Source organism: Ambystoma mexicanum, chromosome 3p, assembly GCF_040938575.1.
Source record: "Ambystoma mexicanum isolate Mex_15411 chromosome 3p, UKY_AmexF1_1, whole genome shotgun sequence".
In the NCBI taxonomy this organism is placed as follows: Eukaryota; Metazoa; Chordata; class Amphibia; order Caudata; family Ambystomatidae; genus Ambystoma; species Ambystoma mexicanum.
Window position 1 is genome coordinate 621,027,776 of NC_090925.1, and position 19,805 is coordinate 621,047,580.

The 19,805-nt window shown below is 45.7% G+C and overlaps 1 protein-coding gene across 1 annotated transcript in view; it reads right to left on the reverse strand.

Moving 5' to 3' along the window:
* Positions 1–19,805, reverse strand: part of STK10 (serine/threonine kinase 10) — a 967,310-nt gene that overhangs the window by 573,433 nt on the left and 374,072 nt on the right. The window lies entirely within an intron of this gene.

A 19,805-nucleotide genomic window follows, 5' to 3' on the forward strand; every position in this document is an offset into this window, starting at 1 on the left:
TCGAACCCGCGTGAGGAATAGAAGCGCCTGGAAGCACGTAAGTAAGCGCTTGTAGCCTGCTTCACGATGCGCACTAACTGTCCCTTTTATCTTGCAGGTACAAGTTCGGAGCTTTAGAGAAGCTGAAGGGTGCTGGAATACCCACTGGATTCGGCATGGGAAGGATTAATGGCACGTGAGTAATAAAGTTGCCCAATGTCTTTAAAAGCGCCGAAGGCCTCCGGAGCGTGCGAAGAGCTGGTAAGCTTTTGTCTTTCAGATGCCGGAATGCAGTGCGAAGACCTCCGGAGCATGCAAAGAGTAGGTAAGCCTTTGTCTTTCAGATGCCGGAATGCAGCGCGAGGCGTTGGTGACAGCCGATGGACCAGGTAAGAGATGCGCTGCCACTGAAGACCGTAGTGCTAACCTGTTCTTTCTTTGTCTTTACAGGTGCTGCTGAAGACTGGATTCCAATATGGTAAGCCTTTGTTCCCTTAGGCCCAGGATCAGAAGCAGAAGACACGATGAGCGTTCTGTTGCAGAGAATGCAGAATAACGCAAAGCAAGATTCATCCATCGGGTGTGGTTTAAATAGCCTCCTGTAGTGCTTAGGGGTCTCCTTACACAGCCACGCCTAGGTAAGAAAAGAGTTCCTGCTTTCCAGAAGAGTTCCAGTGTTCTGATCTAGGGAGTGGCTCCTGCCCCACCCAACAGGAAAAGTAGTCCCAAACAGAAGAGGATCAGGGGTTCAACTGGCAGATAAGTAAGCAGCATGGTCTGCTGCAGGTAAGTCCACCCAAGCATTATGAGCCCGGCGCTTCCAGCGCTGGGACTGGGCATCTTTATGAGCCTGGTGCCACTGGCGCCAGGACAGGGTCCAAAAGGTCCCAATTGGGACTGGCTGGCACTCGGAACCGGGGTTATGGGTCTGCTTCCAAGGGAGCCGGGCAAGTCCTGATCTTTTGGAAGCAGAGATCATGACAGGCAGGGTGTAGCAGGTAAGGGTTGTAGTGAAGCGGGAAATGAGGTTTGGGGGGGACACCCCATAACAAAAATACATATTGATGTAAACTGTCCAAGTAATTTCTATGGCTCAAGTTACAACAAAGTAATTTACGTCGTGAAATTTACATGATACCGATTCATGGTGGTTCCCCCTCCTGTCGAGGGAGGAGCATGTCTTATCACTATGTTGAAATTTAGTTCCTTGAAGTGAAGTCCAATGCTGAGATTTTCTTGTGTGAGAAACCATGTTAGGTTTTCAAGGAGGCAGAGATACCGTAAATTACTGTAGTTTACCTCCTGATCCCAAATGAAGTTGCAGTTGTCACATTCATAACCTGGCAAACAGGACTTCTAGGATGCAGGAGGACATGTATGATATGATATGAAGTGGCATTTATAACGTGCGTGTACACAAGTGTTTCTAGGCACGACAAGGAGGGGGAAACAAAGGGAGGACAAAATAATGATCTTACTAGGCCTTGTATCGCGCAAGTCTAGCACAGTACCTTCTGATAATGGGGAGTGCTTACACTTTTCCTCTTGGTTCGCTTATTTTTAGCATAATGGAATTGTTATCAGCCACTCCGGAGTAGAGAAGACATTTCCCAGATTGGTGTCCCATTGATACACAATCTCTTAATTGGAATGAGGATTAACATTGTGTGGTTGCCGAAAACATAAGTGAAAAAGGTCAGATCAAGTAAGGACTGCAGGTGTGGTGAAGCCTAAAATCGCAGCTCTGACCAACTAGTTATACTGGGAGAGTTGCGCCTGAGGTCTCCCTGCAGAAGCAGAAATGGCATCACCTCAGGCATCTTTGTGAAGATTTGTGGAGCAGTGGTCAACCCGAGGGGAAGAACTCTGTACTAGTAATTGTAGTTTCCAGTCTTGAACCTCAGCAACCTATGATGTGGGGAGCTGATCCCTCAACTGAAGCAGTAAAATTAAAATAATGTATTCCAGAGTCACCATCTGGAATTTTATCTGTGGGAGAAAGGAGATTAACAGAGAAATGTCAAAGATAGGTTTGATACAAATGTGGTTTATAAAAACCCCAACTCCATTCCAGTGGGAGAGTGCATTTTGGCTTTCATGATCAAAAATCTCTAGATTTCTCCCTCCAGAGTCGTAGTGAGTATCTGGAGTAAGGGAGGCGATGGTAGAGGAAAGTAGTGCAGAGGAAGGTGGTGGTCCCTCACAAACATATTAGTCAGTGAATCTCTGGAGATCTCCTTCCAAGCTGGAAGGAAGGGGGAGATTATTCCCACTAGTGGGCACTTGTGACGTAGGGCAGCCAGTCAGTCAGTCAGATTTGGGGCGTTTGATATAATATGTAGAAACCTGGTAGAATCCTTTGGTAGTCTGGTTGCTTCCTTTCATTTGAGGGGGATAGGTTTTGGCTGTTTTTTCGATCTTAAGATTTTAGATGCCAAGAAATATTTAGACGAAACGTAAATGCCTTGTAATTGGTTCACAGAAGCAGATTTCTGGGCAGGCTTAGAAAATAAAAGCTAGCGACTTAGCCGTAAGAAACTGATTTTCCACCTTTGGATACAATTGGAGCAGGCGCCCTATTGACTGGTGTCACTGGCATCACCAGTTGGAGGGGGAGCAGTTGTTGCCCCAAAATAGTTGGACAGACAAGCTACCAGAGAAACTAAAATTGGTGGTATGACTTTGTCAACAAAACTTTTAATCTAGTCTTTCACGGCAGGCCTCATTAAAGAATGAACACTTCCAATGAGAACTTCTCTAGGTTTTGGCACTGAAGACAGATTCTGACCTGTCAATAATGGCTTTGTATTCTGGTACATGGAGGGCTCCTGGGGGAAGTCATGCCCTCCGGTTAGTTACAGATCATTGCAAATGGGGCACAGGTAGTATGTAAATTGACTGGAGACCACTGCACTCTGGTCTGAAAGGTTTGTGGCGGGAATGTGATTCCCATTTCACCTGCAGGCAAATTCCATAGAAAATGAGAATTTGGCTGCAGGTGAAACAGGACTCAAGTTCCCGCCACGTATAGCAGAACTGGAGAGCAGGAAAGGGGACCAAACAATTACACTGCATCCTGTGATATGGGGGTGAAGGGCTCTCCAATTCCATAATATGACAACTATGGGCGCTATAAACATCTGATGAGTCACCGCCGAATTCCTGAAGGAGCTACATCTGGCTGATTGATCAACCGGACATGATGCCTTTTCTTTCTGTGTGTGTGTACCACACACTTGCAGATGTTGGTTAGCAGCAGGTGTAGCAGCTGAAGCACCTCACAACTTGTCAGTCATAAGGTAATTGAGGTTGCATCACTGACCTTTTGCAATTTACCCTTCATAAACCAAATAACTTGTTTCTTCTTCTTTTTCTTATTATGGTTGGTTTATTTCAAACCTTTCATAAAAAGAACCTCATACATTCCATTTCACAGAACAATTTTAAAACCAATCTTTACATTTTCCCCCAATATCCCTCTGTATTAAATACATAAACTTCAAGGAATTTCCTTATATATTTACACGTTCCAACAAGTCATCGATAAACTTCATTGCTGCTAGTATAGAGTTGTTTTCTCTTAATATAAACATGCCCCACCACTCTTGACCCGATAACGTTTAACGTTTTGCAATCTCACTCATATATTTCCTTGTCATTAAATCCAGAGCATTACACTCTGTCAACAAATGTTGGGAAGTTTTGATGTTTTCTTTGTTCCTGCAGAGGAATCATTACCAAATACCTGCCTATCATACCTATAACTTCCCTATTTGTCAAAATGTTAAGTCTTAACCGCGTAAAGAGGTGCCTATATCTATAACTTCAACAGTAATCTATAGGATCCTCTTTGCGATAGAGAGTGTCTGTCCAATCCATTCGCTATATCTGGAGCTTGATTTTACCAGGGTTAGTTTTAAGGACATCCTCTGTGAAGTCCAGATTCATGAGCCACTCTCAACAGGAGGATTTCCAGGTGTCCAAAATCCGATCAAACCCTTATTCTTCCCTATTTTCTAGAACTTCAAATGGGGGAAGGCTATTCTCATCTATACATTTCAGAAAAAAGCTCAGGGAACTCCACCTGATCATAGAGCAAAGGGATTGAAGACCCAATTAAAATCTAATCAAACAGATTGGAAGGGACTTAGGCAAACCCAACACCCTCCTTCAGAAGAGGCCCTCCAGCTTATCCCAAAATCCTATGGGAAGGTTGGAGACAGATTCCGCTCCATATATACAAATCTGTCTTACTTTGAGTTTGTAGAAAGATTCATTATCTGATCTATGGTGAATTTGCCATATTTTTTTAATGGATCCTAGTCTGGCCAGCAATCTGACACATTTCAGCCTGAGTCCATCCATCCAGGGCTTTTCAAATCATACTGCAGCTAATCGTAACGGCCAAATACACCATGGAGTCTACGCTTTGAATTTCCACCGAGTTCACAACCCAGGTGAACTTGGTCCTTTTTTCCTACAGCGATTTAGGAGCACCATAATTTTTGTTCTTTTTCGTGTTCACACTGTTCAGTCACAATTTTTTTTTTTTTTTAAAAAACAGAACTATTTGTATTTTTAAAACAGAACATTTCAACATTGGATGACCACCCCTCCTCCACACCCCTTCCCTGTGCCCCAGCCACCTCCCAGTCCGGATTTGGTCCTTCGCTCTCCTCTCTACTCCTGTGAGTGGCTTCTCCATGATCTTTGAAGAGTTATTTGGCTTATGTGTATCAAGGTCACTCAGTAGGCTCTTCCCCTCCGGGTTTCAGGAGCCTATAGCGGTCATACCAGTCCTAGGAAGCGCATTCTCCTTGGGCACCAGGTCCCCCTGAGTCCACTCTGTAAGAGGTCCAGTACCCTGGACTAGTTAGTTAGGTATTCACTTTTAGGTATAGTTTTAGTTGATTCAATCTTCTTTGAAGACTCATTGGCGTTCAGTCAATCAAGACCAAATCACCCCATAGAGAACCCACAGAATTGGTCGATGGTATATCATTGGGGAAAGGTGTTAATTCCTTCCTTGCTAGATTCCATATCCGATCAGTAAAGATTGAGTAATTCTGGGGCCAAGTGGCAGCCCTGTTTCAGGCCTCTGAATGTTCAAATGGCTTTCGTTAAGCTTCCCTTGACCAACATCGGAATTTGGACTGTAGTTGATGAGTAGAGGCCCTTGATTGTCTCCAACAGGTCTTGTGGGCAATTCCACGCTGACAATTTCTCCCACAGCCTTTTTCTACTGAAGCAGTCAAAGGCTTGCTCCAGATTTATGAATGCTAGGCAAGCCTTCTGTTTGGTCCTATTCACCCTCGACTTTAAAATGTTTAACAAAAATAAGTTGAGGCTAGTCCCAACCCCAGAGACAAATCCAGCTTGTCTTATCAAAATGTACAATATTATTGAAGAAAAACCCAACGTTCTGTCAATTGAAAACGGGGCATTACCCGATCCAGTGCCAATGTACAAGAGGGTTCCAATCCCAGCTAAATACATATACTCAGAATTTGGACTGCAGGATCTCTGTATATTTGGAAACCAACATACAGGCAGCAGGAGATAACAGGTTCACCACAAACCAAGCAACAACACGAATAAACATCCTAGCGCAGAGATCCACAGTTCCTATCAGCTTCAACCACTAGTCATAAATCAATTGGAATGTAGCATTATTATTGAGGAGGGCCCAAAGGTCTTGCGTGTTCCGTTTGGAAATAATCTTCATGTTCACCTATGCATCCGCTTGAAAGCATTGTGCTTTGGTAGCCAACAGCCAATTTCTATATTGCTGCCTCCGTTTCTTTTTTAGGGCACTTTTATCATACTACAGAGATCAGCTCTAAAGATTTTCTTCGCCTCTCTCAGATCTTTATTTGGGTAATGCAGCCTCTTGAAAACGGGTTTGCTACCCTTACTGGATTTAATTTGGAAGCTCATCAAGACGCTAGAATAGTCTATGCCCAGGTTTCTTGATTGGAGAGCATTTATATACTGAGCTGTGACCTTTGGACTTCCTTAGGTGGCATTTGCAATCTATTCCCCACTGGTTTATTTGTAGGTTTTCACACATACACTCATCAGGGCCCTGTTCATGACCCTTGAAGCGAAGACATGGCAGGCAATTATCACTATTTGCCATGGCCGTAATATTCAGGGATTGCAGACATAGGAAAAGACCACTGGATACAAAATAGCAGTCCAAGTGGGCTTTCTGTGGACCACGGGCCCTTGTTGCTCTACCTGGGATATCACCTTTTAACTGGCCATTCACCATACATACATTTCTCTCCTTTAACTCTGACACCCACAGGACCGCTTTTTTTGATAGAGAAACCTTTGGCAATTTTACCCCCATTATGTCCAAACATCTTATATTAAGGTCCACAAATATCAAAATATGGGGGTCCTTCAGCTCCAACTAGCAGTTCTCCACAATTTGAGTATCAATCTCCACGAGTTCATCATCCCTGATACCAGCTGGTTTCCAGTATAAATTCAACACAACTAGCAACCATGGGATTTTACCAGTGATTCTCTCCCATTCTAAAAGTACCATCTGAACATAGGGGTTTGGATTACTTGTTTCCAGGACCTTAAGGTTCTGCCGCAGTTTTACTAGGGTCAGAAGACCCGTCGAGGGTCTTCCCACTGGTCTTGTTTGGGCCTGATTAAAATATATTTCGAAGCCCTCACAAATCGGCTTGCAGGACAGCCATGTTTCCAGCATACATAGTGTATCATAATTGAATAAATCCAGACCTTCCTTGTTGAACAGATGCCTGAAAACCCTAGTATTCCATGAGGCCATGCATAGGGAAGGGATTTTCTGCGTCTCTGGGAGTTAAAGGCCCTGGCCCTGCGCCAAAGTACCTGCCAACCAAGACCAACTAGCCGGAGACCTTGTTGCCCCACTTCTGCCTTCACTCATCCTCACCCTTCTTTCCATGTTTTTCGCTCGATTGGAGGCAACTTGCATAGATGTTACCATTTCCCCAGCCCTAATGGGAGGTTCCCGATCTCGCCTTGCTCTTGAGAAGACACTTTTGGGCCATTACTGTGACTTAAACCAGGTCTGTTTCTAACAGGTGCTCCCAGCATGTCATTCTCTTGGCTACACGCCTTGGCTTTCCAGGAGCTTTGGGCTTAAGGAGATCATCAGTTAGCTCAAAAAGAGTCAGGAGAGGCTTCCATGAGAGAGGTTTTCACCAGAATTGAATGGAGATGCAAGACAACCAAGTCCAAGCAACTTTCACTAACAAAGGCCACAATATTGACATCATCTTGGCCAATGAATCTGAGTTTTGGGGAGCAATGTAAGAGTTTTAACACATTTCTCCTGTTCATAATTAGTCTGTCTGCCTCTGAAATAAGACTCTCGATCGAAACTTGTAATTTGAGTGGAGCCTGGGGTCTCACATGCCATCTCGTATTACCTTCTTCTCTCAGCAAAATCGAGCTAGGAGGAGTATACTAACTTGTTTTTTTTTCTGTAACAAGAATTCTCTTTTTTACTCCATCATTTGAAAAAGGGAGCTCCCCCTGACCCTAGTAGTTTTGTGCAAGACCGCACGGGCAGAGGGTTCGCAAGTGTGACTAATTGAACTGGTCTTCCCCATTAGAACAGTCCCTTTTCTCAAATTCAAAAGTGAGATCACTTTGGTCTACCAATTCCTCATTCATCTCATCCACATAGGTAGATAGGTTCATCAACAGGAGCATATTATCATCCTCTACATTGCATGTATCAATATCCTTTTGAGACACAACCCGAGACACAGGACTTTTTGTGTGGTCTTCAGGGATGCAGTTCTCTGAGTTCAGGGGTCTCGGGAGCGCAAGATTCTGCATAAAGGCTCTGGAGCCGTTCGGCATCTGTTGATTTTTTTATTTTTTGTTGTTACTTGTGGGATGATTTATGACCATCATCATTCATACTCGAGTTTCCAACGACAGGGTATAGCTTCCTACTTTCTGGTCTTAAGAACTTTACAGTATAAGCTTGTAGATGTTACAACTGTCATTTCAGGCCCCCTGACCAACCCGGGTGGTTCCAACTGAGCCCCCTGACCAACCCCGGTGGTTCCAACTGAGTCCAACTGGTTCCAAGAAGAGACACCACATTCAAGCCTGCGTCTCCGCGGCATCTAACAACTCGTCTGAACTCTTTAAATTCTGCAAGCAGCCAGCCAATCCTGCTGCAGTCTCCACCCCTCCTCTCACCTCCCAGGCTCTTCGCAGTGCCCTGGCCTCTCACTTTAATTCTAAAAACCAGGACATCTTGCCCACCTTCTCCTCCTCCTCTCCTCTCCTCTCCTCTCTCTGTCCCGGCTTGCTGACCTTCCCTCAGCCACCTCCCTTCCCTCCATACTTCTCCTCCTTTGCTCTTTTCTCCCCGGATGAGGTTGCCAGACAAGTCCGATCTATGAAAAGCTCATCAAAACAGGTCCATCCCTGTTCCTCTAAAACCATTAAGGACCACATCGATACCCTTGTGCCTGCCCTTGACAATTTCTATAACCATTCTTTTGCCTCTGGTTCTTTCCCCTCCACTCTGAAGCACTCCCTTGTTCATCCACTCCTCAAGGACCTCTTGTCCGGTTAACTATCCCCCAATTTCCATTACTGCCTTTTTGGGGAAGCTCCTGGAAAAGCTGGCCATCTCCCAGCTTAACCTTCATTCTGACTCTGTTGGCTCTCTCCGTGACCACCAATCTGAATTCAGAGCTGCCAGAAGTATGGAAACTGCTTTCCTGAACATCCGTGAAGACCTGCTCTCTAACCTTGACTCCAATATTCCCTCCATCCTCTTCCTACTTGTCCTCTCCTCTCAACACGGTCAACCATACCATCCTGCTCAATTGTCTCTGTGACAACCTGGGTATCACCGATCAGGCTCTGGCATGGCTGACCGCTTTCCTTTCTAATCGACCCTCCCAGGTACAACTTGGATCCTTCCTATCCTCTATCTCCCTCTCCACCTGTGGTGTTCCCCAGAGGTCTAACCTCTCGCTCTGACTTTTCAACCAATACCTGGCAGCCCCCGCCCACTGCATTTCCATCTTCTTCTCAAACTTCCAGTGCTATGCCGATGACACCCAACTTATTTTTAGGTTTCCCTCACCCACCTGCTCTCCTTCCCTCATCTCCGATTGCCAAATCGCCATTCAAAATTGGTGCGCCGCCGACGATCTGTCTAAATGACAACAAGACCAAGATCCTCCTCATTGGTACACCTTCACCATCCTTTCCCCTCACTCTCTGGCCGGCCTCCTTTGGTCCTCCTCCTACCCCTACCTGCGAGGCTAAGAATCTTGGGGTCATCTTTGACTCCACACTTTCCTTCTCCACACACATCTCTGACGTCTCTAAAAAGTAAAACTTCTTACTGCACCTCCTTAGAGGTATTCTGCCTTTCCTCTCCTTGCCTCAGAAGCTCACTGTCTCCCAAGCTCTGCTGATCTGTTTTTCTCTCCCAGCACTGTGCACCTGGACACCCTCTGTCCTTCGGGCCCAGGTACCTGCTCACCCTGCCTACCTCCAGCACTGCCTCAGGGCCACCCCTTGCACTGGGATTCTGTATCACTACCCATACAGTCCCCCACTCTTCTTCTGCACTTATCAGATATACCCTATCTGACAAATCTTGCACTTGCCACTTGCTGGGTGCACTACCATTTTTCACTGGCTTTGTTTATTTATTCACTGCACTTATTATTTACTCTTTTCTCTCCTCTGTTCCGCTCTTTCCACTTCTCCCCCTTCTACGCACTTTCCCCCTTGTTCATGCACTTGTGCGTTCTTAATGTCACTGGTCCTAGTAAGATTGTTGTTTATTTTGTTCTCACTTGTTACCCTCCCTTTGCTTGGTCGAGCTCTGAAATACTTGTGAATGAGCGCAATATAAATAAAATATCATATCATAGTGGATTGAGCTGGAACAAGGCCCACTGCCACTGGGTCTTGACTAGTCCCCTCCGGTTTCCTTGTGACAAGCTTGAGGTGTGTACTGTGTGGGTTAGTCGAGGACTCTTCCCTCATTGCAGTTGGAAGCTTAATAATCTTGGGAGCATTGATCGAGGGCCCTTGTTTGCAGACTCCTATCCGCTCCGACTCACAGAAAATCTTGATGTCTAGACCACTTAAATAAATCCAGGATTCCAGTCAGATTGTTTTTTCTCCACCTCCTCACCTCTAGCTAAATCAAAGAGTTTGGCTTGCCATTGCGCAGATAATTCGGCTTCCTTATCGAGCCTTGACTGGACTGTACCTGAGAAAGAATCCAGAAAGATAAGTTTGATGTGCACCATCGCTAACAGTGTAGCCTGGTCTTTTATTGTTTCATTAAGGGTTTCATACAGCTTTATGAAAGGATTCATTGCGATATTCAAGACCGCCATCACCAAATTTTGGAGTTGAACGTGGTCTATTCCTCCAGGATCCACAGGATCCGCAGGCTGATGAAAATTACCACTCCATTCCTCATGGGAGTGATACTTGCTCCGGAATCGAAGGAGGAGCTCAGTTCCTGGGCCAAGTTACAATTTGAAGGCACTTCAACTTGAGGCATTTTTAAAAGAATCTCCTGTGTGGTGATCTTGAAGTTACTGGAATCCAACTCCTCTGTATTGCCAGTTAGCAATACATTTGCGGGTATAGTCCTCAGCGTTAATAGTTTAGTAGTATGGAGTGGGTCTTCGGGGTGATAAAAGGATTTTGGAATAGAGCAGTTTGTGTTAGCCAAATCACTAAGCCTACACTGACTTTGCCTCGTATAGCTCAGGTCAGCAATGTCCCGGGCTAACCGCGTGTTGGCACTCTAAAGCGTCTGCTGGTAGAAACAAAAAGGCAAGGGGAGGTGGCTTCATTGTAGCCTCTGGCGACCCCAATACGGCATTTTCTGGGGAGTCGGGCGATTAAAGACCACCTCGAGGTACGCAGCATCTTCCTCGAACTCAAAGTCCTCATTAGCCCCCTTGCCCTTACGAGACACCTCTACCTCTGGGGAGACCTGCAGCGCTTGCATAGGACTGGGCGGGGGATTCAGAGAAGGAGGGAGAAGGCCCATAATCACAGGAATAATTGATACGGACGCCACAAAAGGATGGTTTTCTTTTAAGCCCCCTCTCGTTTTCATCAAAACTCGTCTCCATGTCACCCACATCGCCTTTCTGGAGTATTCATTTGGACTGGACACTTGCCTGTTCTCCGTCATCACCGTTTCGCTGAATGTCTTGAGATATTAGTTCAATCACTTTGACATTGGGAGTTAGGGAAGCTGCTTGATTGTTTATCAAGAAGATTGCCGATTCCTCTAATACAAGGGATAATTGGTAGGATATTGGTTCACCACTCGTCTGGAGCCAAGGCGGCACTTTAGATGTTTCAAGCATTAGAATCTATATAGGCGCAGCAAGGGACGTGGCAATACTTTAGTCACTCGATCATTCGGTTGCCATTTCTTACCTTTAGGCAAGAACCCAGTTTGTACGGTATCAGTCAGCGAAACTCACGTTGTGCATCTGTCAGATTTGTTTCCGCTTCCCAGCCTTCACAGACTTCAATGACTGCCCACTTCTGCTGCCCAGCTCCGCAACGTGCTCTGCACTGTGATCCAGTAGATGTAGGTAAGGCACGCCCATTCCAGGGATAGAAAGCAAATGCAGACTCTCTCCTCGGACCATCTGCAACGACAGCCCAACTCTGCTGCCCAGTTTCTAAGCCTCTAACACTGGTCTTCAATGATTCTTGTAAAGACTCCGAGTGGTCCTTGGTACTCTATCCGGATGGTTCAGTCAGCAAAAAGCTAAATATCCCAGGTAGCGACTTGGTGTTGGGCCAAAAGGGGACCTCATTAAGAACGGCTCCCCCATGTTTTCAATCTGTTGGACATAAACCACAGGGTTTGGGAGCATGTAAAATGCAAGCTTTACTTTTAGGGCTCTTTTTCCACAAAATACCATTAGCCTGGTGCAGGAGGTCGCTGAACAATGCCTTCCCTCACAGCAAGTCTGCTGCTGAGCAGTCACCGAGGGAGATCATTCAGAGAGTAAAGAGGCCAAGCCTGGCCCACGTCATAGCGCTCAAACGAGTCCATAGGGATGTGCGCCAGAAAAAAACCCATGAGCAAGAAAGGCATACATTTCGGGGGTCCGGTGAGAGTTCAGGAAGGGAAATTATTCTAGTTCAAAGAGTGCAACACGTGCAGGGAGTGCCCCAGGCCATTTCCAGCATGGAAGGGAATAGGACTGGCGGTTGGTTCCAGGTGTATGCAGGAGTGAGGTGAGAAGGTGGCGCATGCATGAGCCCAGGCACAGATTTAAAAATCCTAGGTTGCACAACAGAAATACTGGCCGTCCACTGCCGAGGGACGACATTCTAAACATATGTAGGAAAAGGGACAGGGTATAGGAGTCGGTTATGCAGTAGGGTCCTACCTCATTTTGGTGCATGGCTCATTTGTTCGAAATAACCAGGCAGAAAAAAAATGGACAAAAACCACTTCACTACATTTAAAAAGTCATATTGGAGCAAAACCTGTTTTCTGCAGTCTATAATACACAAGCAGCAAAACTGGAGTAAAGTACATTTACTTTATTATTAGCACCGGTGCAAACGCTAGATCATCTGCCCCTTGTTTAGCCGTCTAGTATAACCCTTTGCACTGTAAGGAGCAGGACAACAGCAGCGTTCACCCTCGCTATGTCCAAGGCACAGACTCACCCCGCCCCCCTTTGCCACCAGTAGCCGTAATGCTACGGCAGAGACTCACCCCGCCCCCCCTTGCCCCCAGTAGCCGTAATGCTACGGCAGAGACTCACCCCGCCCCCGCTTGCCCCCAGTAGCCGTAATGCTACGGCAGAGACTCACCCCGTCCCCGCTTGCCCCCAGTAGCCGTAATGCTACGGCAGAGACTCACCCCGCCCCCCTTTGCCCCCAGTAGCCGTAATGCTACGGCAGAGACTCACCCCGCCCCCCCTTTGCCCCCAGTAGCCGTAATGCTACGGCAGAGACTCACCCCGCCCCCCCTTTCCCCCAGTAGCCGTAATGCTACGGCAGAGACTCACCCCGCCCCCCTTTGCCCCCAGTAGCCGTAATGCTACGGCAGAGACTCACCCCGCCCCCCCTTTCCCCCAGTAGCCGTAATGCTACGGCAGAGACTCACCCCGCCCCCCTTTGCCCCCAGTAGCCGTAATGCTACGGCAGAGACTCACCCCGCCCCCCCTTTCCCCCAGTAGCCGTAATGCTACGGCAGAGACTCACCCCGCCCCCCTCTTGCCCCCAGTAGCCGTAATGCTACGGCAGAGACTCACCCCGCCCCCCTTGCCCCCAGTAGCCGTAATGCTACGGCAGAGACTCACCCCGCCCCCCTTTGCCCCCAGTAGCCGTAATGCTACGGCAGAGACTCACCCCGCCTCCCCTTTCCCCCAGTAGCTGTAATGCTACGGCAGAGACTCACCCCGCCCCCCTTTGCCCCCAGTAGCCGTAATGCTACGGCAGAGACTCACCCCGCCCCCCCTTTCCCCCAGTAGCCGTAATGCTACGGCAGAGACTCACCCCGCCCCCCTCTTGCCCTAATGACTTCCGAGTCAGGATTAGCCGGGCGGGAGAGGTTAAGTCACCGAGCAACTCGCTCGCTTTGGAACAGGACGATGCCATAAAACCTAGGTGCAATCCCCCGTCAAGCGATTAGGAACTGCACGAGTTTTGCATTAAGTGCTATAACAAATCTAGAAATAATAAACATGAGGCTAACCACATTGACCTCTTCCCTCAGTCTGAAGTGCCACAGAGTGAGGCGCTGGGCCAACCGCATACGATTTAGGGGACTGTGTGGGGGAAATTTAGCGGTACCGAAGACGTGACGACGTGTATGCAAATTAATAAGATCAATTAGATCTGGATAGTTGAACAGGAGGGATCAAGGTTTTATTAAGATGTAAACCATAACTGGATGTAGAACAAGCATCGGTATTCTAATGGTTAAATGTTGCACAACTCAATTTGAAACGCAACTGACATGAACTGATCCCGAGAACTGTACGTTTCAGTGTCATGCCTCACATACCACCGGCTTTACTTTGTACAGTGGAATCTGCCAAGCGAGTCACACTACGCACCTCCCTCCCGAGAGATGACTCATTCCTGCTGGAGTCCAAACCACACTCACGAACTCTGCTTGAAGGTTCACATCCCCGCTGCATCAGCCCCGGGCACGCACAGACCCAACACTCACAAGGCGCTCCATACATTGCTCATACCAGGCCCTTGGAATTAAACTAGAGCCGCCCAATCTTGGAATCTGTTGGTCACACTGTTCTCTGAAATATGGGAGGCAAGCACGGTTGATACGCACCACCCATTACCTGCCAGCAGTGGGATTCCCAGAGATCATTCCCCAGGGGTCAGAGGTAGGCCCGGTTCTCGATTGTTACATGGCGTCATGGTGAGCATTTTTTATAGTGAACCACTAGTGGGCCTTCTTATTATAAATCACTGGTGCCATTACCAGACTCAGCAGTAATCGTTTTTTCAAACACATTACTAATTGAGATGATGGCTTTTGGCAGGGAGAAGAACACATGGGTGGATAAACAGTGCTCAAGTGGCTGTAAATGAAATGCTGCCATTAATGAGAAAGACCCAATTATCTGATTGTGTCCAATTAAGAAACAATTAAATAGACTTTCACTGAAGCCTCATTGGTCATCTTTCTGCCACAAATTGCTTCTCCTAGAAACAAGACGTTTCTTACTGGCCTGGCTTCAAAATGAAGTAAAAAAGGCATGCAAGTCGCTGCGCCCCTAGCTCAAAGTCCACTCATCTCCTGGTAATCCTCGATATATTTGCATATGAAGTTATGCTAGGTTAGGTATTTGCAACGTGCACACAATCAACCGAGTTGCTTCAGTGCGGACACAGATCACTTAACAGTTCATTCCATTACTACTTGCGAGCCCAACGACTGGGTACTCCACTAGAGTCCTTTCACTATCCCTGTAGAACATCAAATGGAGGTGGGCAGCAGTTCCCATCCCGACTGAACACTCTGAAGTACAAAAATGCCATGCACATGTAATGATAGATCCCAGAGTTGTGCATTTCACAAAGGCTAGAATCAGTTCTACCCTATATGGACCATCTTCTAGGGAGATGAGATGGAGGAAATGATGTGTTGGGTTAATGTGGGTGTAGAGAAGCAGATGTATACATCACTCATGGAGCGGAAGAGAAGGTCAACCAATCACGAGGGCCTATGCAATGGTGGACCATACATTGTTGCAGAAGCCAATCTGCTGCTGTTATTCTGCTATTATCTGTATTATACATAGTTAAGAATTGTTCCAAACATGCCTACTCAATAAGGGGCAGCCAATGATGTAACCAACACCAAAATAAGCAACAGGTTATATATATATGTTCCCTTAACCTATCCATCTGCCCGATAGGTTTTACTATTTGCCACGTAGGATGATGTCATTGCTGACGTACATTGAGGTATAAAGACTATGTGTAACTTAAATTTATTCGAGTGTGTGTGGGCTCCAATTGGTTTGTTCCCCAGGTGTGCCTACTTTATTGAACTGATAATAAAGTAGTACTTTGCCATATTCTTTGAGTTGATCTGGTTATTTGGACCTGAAATCAGTTATTATGGTTATCCTGTCTAGCACTTGATATGCATTCAGATTCCAAACCAGCTTTAGAAGAATTGTAGGCAAGAGTGAGTAGTGTTGGGTGCATGAGGAGCTCTGGAGAATAATCAGAGAATCCTGGCAGATATTTAGCATTAACATACCTGAAGTGTCTTTTCATGGTACCTAATGCAGATTTATGAATAGTAATCCCAGGGATGCCATGCAGACCCCATAAGGTGGCCTCACCTAACATGTTTAAAGTTGAATGTTGTTTTGCTGGTAACAAAAAGTAGGGGATTGGGATGCACAGAAAAAAAGTAATAATGTAAAATGTGATTTTTCCTGGCTGCTTGATGTTAAAATAAAATATGTTGACATGTTCCTTTTTCTTCTTGGTTGACTTATGGGGCATCGCCCTAATGCAGAGGGCCAAATGTTGGTGTGATTAGGGAAAGGGTGTGTGGTTTCTGGCTTACATACTGCTTACACTCCAGTGATATGGATACATAACAGTGAAACTTAAGGGAACCACATTGTAAAGTGTTTATTAATAACTTATTTACACTATATGTTTTTTTACTAGCTAGATGGAAAATATGCTCTACAAAAGCCAGGTTGCAAAGGTTCATATTTTACAAAGTGTCCTGAACGTCGTAGCGCCTTAGGCCAATTTTATCAAATGGACAGACAATGCCCCACAGTGCCGTCCTAATGTGCACGTTGTTGTGTTGTTAAATGTGAGAATCAGATCCCTTGGTTGTGTGCACACGGAAGGGAAGGTCTGAATTCAGGAAGTGTGAAGTCAGTCTAAAATGTGCACCGTAACCATGCAGATATATCCTTTTCCTAGAGAGATGAGACCTGCAATGAGGAGATTGTTTACGTGAAGCAGCAGTTTAGTGGGGCAATGTACAAACAAATATTGTTTGTTTGTGTGATAGGCTCGAGATATGTTGTAGTCGCCCAGTTAAATTGTGGAAGTAATTTGATTCAGATTACCTTTTATATTATATATTAGCAACCTCGGCATGTGCGGCAGCCAATCCGGTGGCTCCAAACCCTGGCTGAATCTACCGATGTAAGCCCAGGTTTGTAGCTACCCGAGTGGTTGCAGCACCCAGGTCTGCCGTTTTCCTGCCTCCCGCCTTCAATCCAGCCCCTCCACACCCTCCTCCCCCATATCCAAATCTCCTTAACTCTTAAGGGCGCCTCTACCCGGGCAGGATAGCTTCCTGATGAAGCCATGGAAATAGAAGAGGGTCTCCAAGTAGAGCAATCCTGACTCTCCCTGGCTGCTGCTGCGAATGAACCAGTGCAGGTGTTTTTTCTTTTTCCGTTGCCATTAGCACCTCAAGAGTTTGCCTCTCGGTTCCAATAGAATTAAACCTGTGTTCTGAGGGCTTCACCGGCCCGATAACGGTCGGTGAAGCCAGCAGAACTTGGGATTATTGCTCAAGTAATTTAAACCGGCAAGCCGGGAGGCTAAATGGACCTTGGTTAGGATAGATTGTGTAAAGAATGAATTTAGTTGAGAGAACAAAAAGGTAGGACAGGATGCTTTGGATCTGTGAACACATTCTGTGATCTGTTGCAAGCGTGGCACTCAGAAAGAAGGGGAAGCGTTTGATATTTGAATAATATATTGTCTAGGCACACAGTCACTGCACAGCTCATGGTTCCGGCGAAGAGACCAGCCCAGAGCTGTGTACTACACATGCCTGTTAGCATACAGAGCTATGTCACATATTGCTGCCTGTACACTGATTTATGATACAGTAATTCCACCCCAGAGGACCAAGCATCATGGAGGGAATCTTTTGGGCTGGAAGCCTACAACAGGAAACACCAGTGCAACCAATGATCATCAGTGAAGGGTCCCTCAGCCAGCCAAAGTGGGGAGGATGGTCATGAAACAGAACTAAATGTACTCCAAAATGGACTCCTATGCAAGGAAATAGCTATATAAGCAGCTTGTAGACCGGAAATCCCCTTTAATAACAGTTGGGAGTGGCTGGATGGCAGATATGCACATTTGTCATTTTTGGGAATTCCTAGAAATGTAGCAAAATATTCAACGTTCACTTAGGCAATTTATTTTAATGTTACATTACAAAGTTTTGATCGTTCGTTTCTGCTTTATTTCGGTAATTTGCCATAAAAGCCAACACATAGAATACACAGTAAAAACAAGTTTTAAAACAACAATAATAACAGTAAAAACAATGAAGTCGGTTAGTACACCTTACTGAACAGATCGTCAGGGCATACTCTGAAAATATTCTACAACTCCTCCAGCAACAGTGTTACTTTTTCCTAATAAAACCTCTACGAAATACAGAAATGCAAAAGGTTCCTACAGTACTAGCGCCACTGGGAAAAACACACACGATCTTAAAGTGCCGTGCATAAAATGAGAGTGTTTCAGCCCTAGGTGCTATCCAAAATAATAATTCACTGCCCTCAATCTTTTCAGAATCTTGCATACCTCATATGTGTGCATTACCAATTTTATAGAGCCCTCATTGGTGCCCATGAGTTAATACACATAGGACCCGACTCATAAGGGACACCATAAGGGCAAGAGTTAGAGCCACCAGGAGTGGCAATAAAAGCACTCACGTTAATTAATGCCCATTGTTGGGCATGTCTTCAGGGTATACAAAAAAGTATCTGCCATTTCGCTGGAGCAAGTATGCATTGGACACAGTAAAATCTTAATAAAGTGCAAAGATGCAAGAGAGTGCGTTCAGTAGATTCCCACATAATCATAAAGTGCAATGCATTGGATAGAATGGAAATAAAATTAAGATTTTTGCCATGGATTTTATTAAAATAGTCGACCCTTGCCCGCAATCTTCAGGGGTTCTAGGAGTAGTGCCAGCAGCAAGAGCATGGGTCATAAATGCGCCACCAATTCTGTATGGGCCTCAGCAACCCCGTTAAATAGGAGGACATGGCTGGATCTGCTTTTCCATGCCCTCACCAAATAGCAACCCATGGCAAAAGTTTCAAGGCTAGCTTTAGACTCTAGGCATAGGACAATAGCCTCACCAGTACCATTGACTTTGCGGGCCTTGAAGAGAGGCCTCAAGGATCCTCTTCTCAAATAACCATAATGTGGACAGAGCAGAATGAAATGAACCATGTCCTCCATTACATCAATGATAACTGGCTGGCCCTCTGTATGTAACTCTCATGCACCTGTAGTGTGGTACAGCCATCCCTAGTTGGCGATGGTGTGCCGCCTACAAGGGGTGTCGAGATCCTTGCCCTCAACTCTCTCACTACTTTCCTCAATCTAAATGGTTACGTGCACATCTCATGGTGGTCGGATTTAGTTTTAATAGTACCGCCCCCAATCTATGTGTCTTAAAAATAAAAAGATAAAACAATTTTTTTTAATCTGTTTTTGTTTCTGGCCCAATGGTCAAAAAACAACAAGCAAATTAAAAAGGTTTTTTATCAAATTAGTAAGTTCAACTTGTACTGTTAGATAAAATTAAAATCGGGATGTTCTGTTTTAGTCGAGCCCTCTCCTCAAACGTATGTAGGGTCTCAGAGTTGTGGTCATCAGCCCTGCAACTCTTTAAGTGTGTCAACCAGTTTCAGCGGTACTTATAACTAGCCACCTTCCTCAGGACAGAGAATCGTGCATTCTCAGTAGCAACATGATTTCTTTAAAAGTCTCCTCGTCTTGGTTTTTATTTTTGGAGAGATTCTTTGGGTTACCCACGGACGTTTCTGCTTAAGTCCCGATCCCTGTAAGGTTACTAAAATGGACAGAAGGGGATTCTGAAATGGGAGTGTTCTTGTTAGATCTTGAAGAAATATGGGAACTGACATATAGGGAGGAAGTGGTACCTGTAGTTTCACTTGCTGATGGTTATGGTTCTCTTGCCGGGTACACCTGTACGCTTTGGTGACTTGCAGCGTGGACAGCCTGTAAGAGAATATCCTATTCTGTCATGCTCTGTGCCTAGTAAGATTACAGTAGTTGTAAATACTAGGATATATCGGTCATTTCTCATAATTCGGTACCTGTGTGGGAAGGTGTCCCTCGTGTCAGGCAATGTGGAACCTCAGGGTGGAATGCTGGGTGCTCAAAAAGAGTCCTGTCCTCTCAGTGCTCTGCTCGTACATATAACTGGAGTAGAGGGTGGTCAGTCATAATGTTGAATGCAATAATTTAGA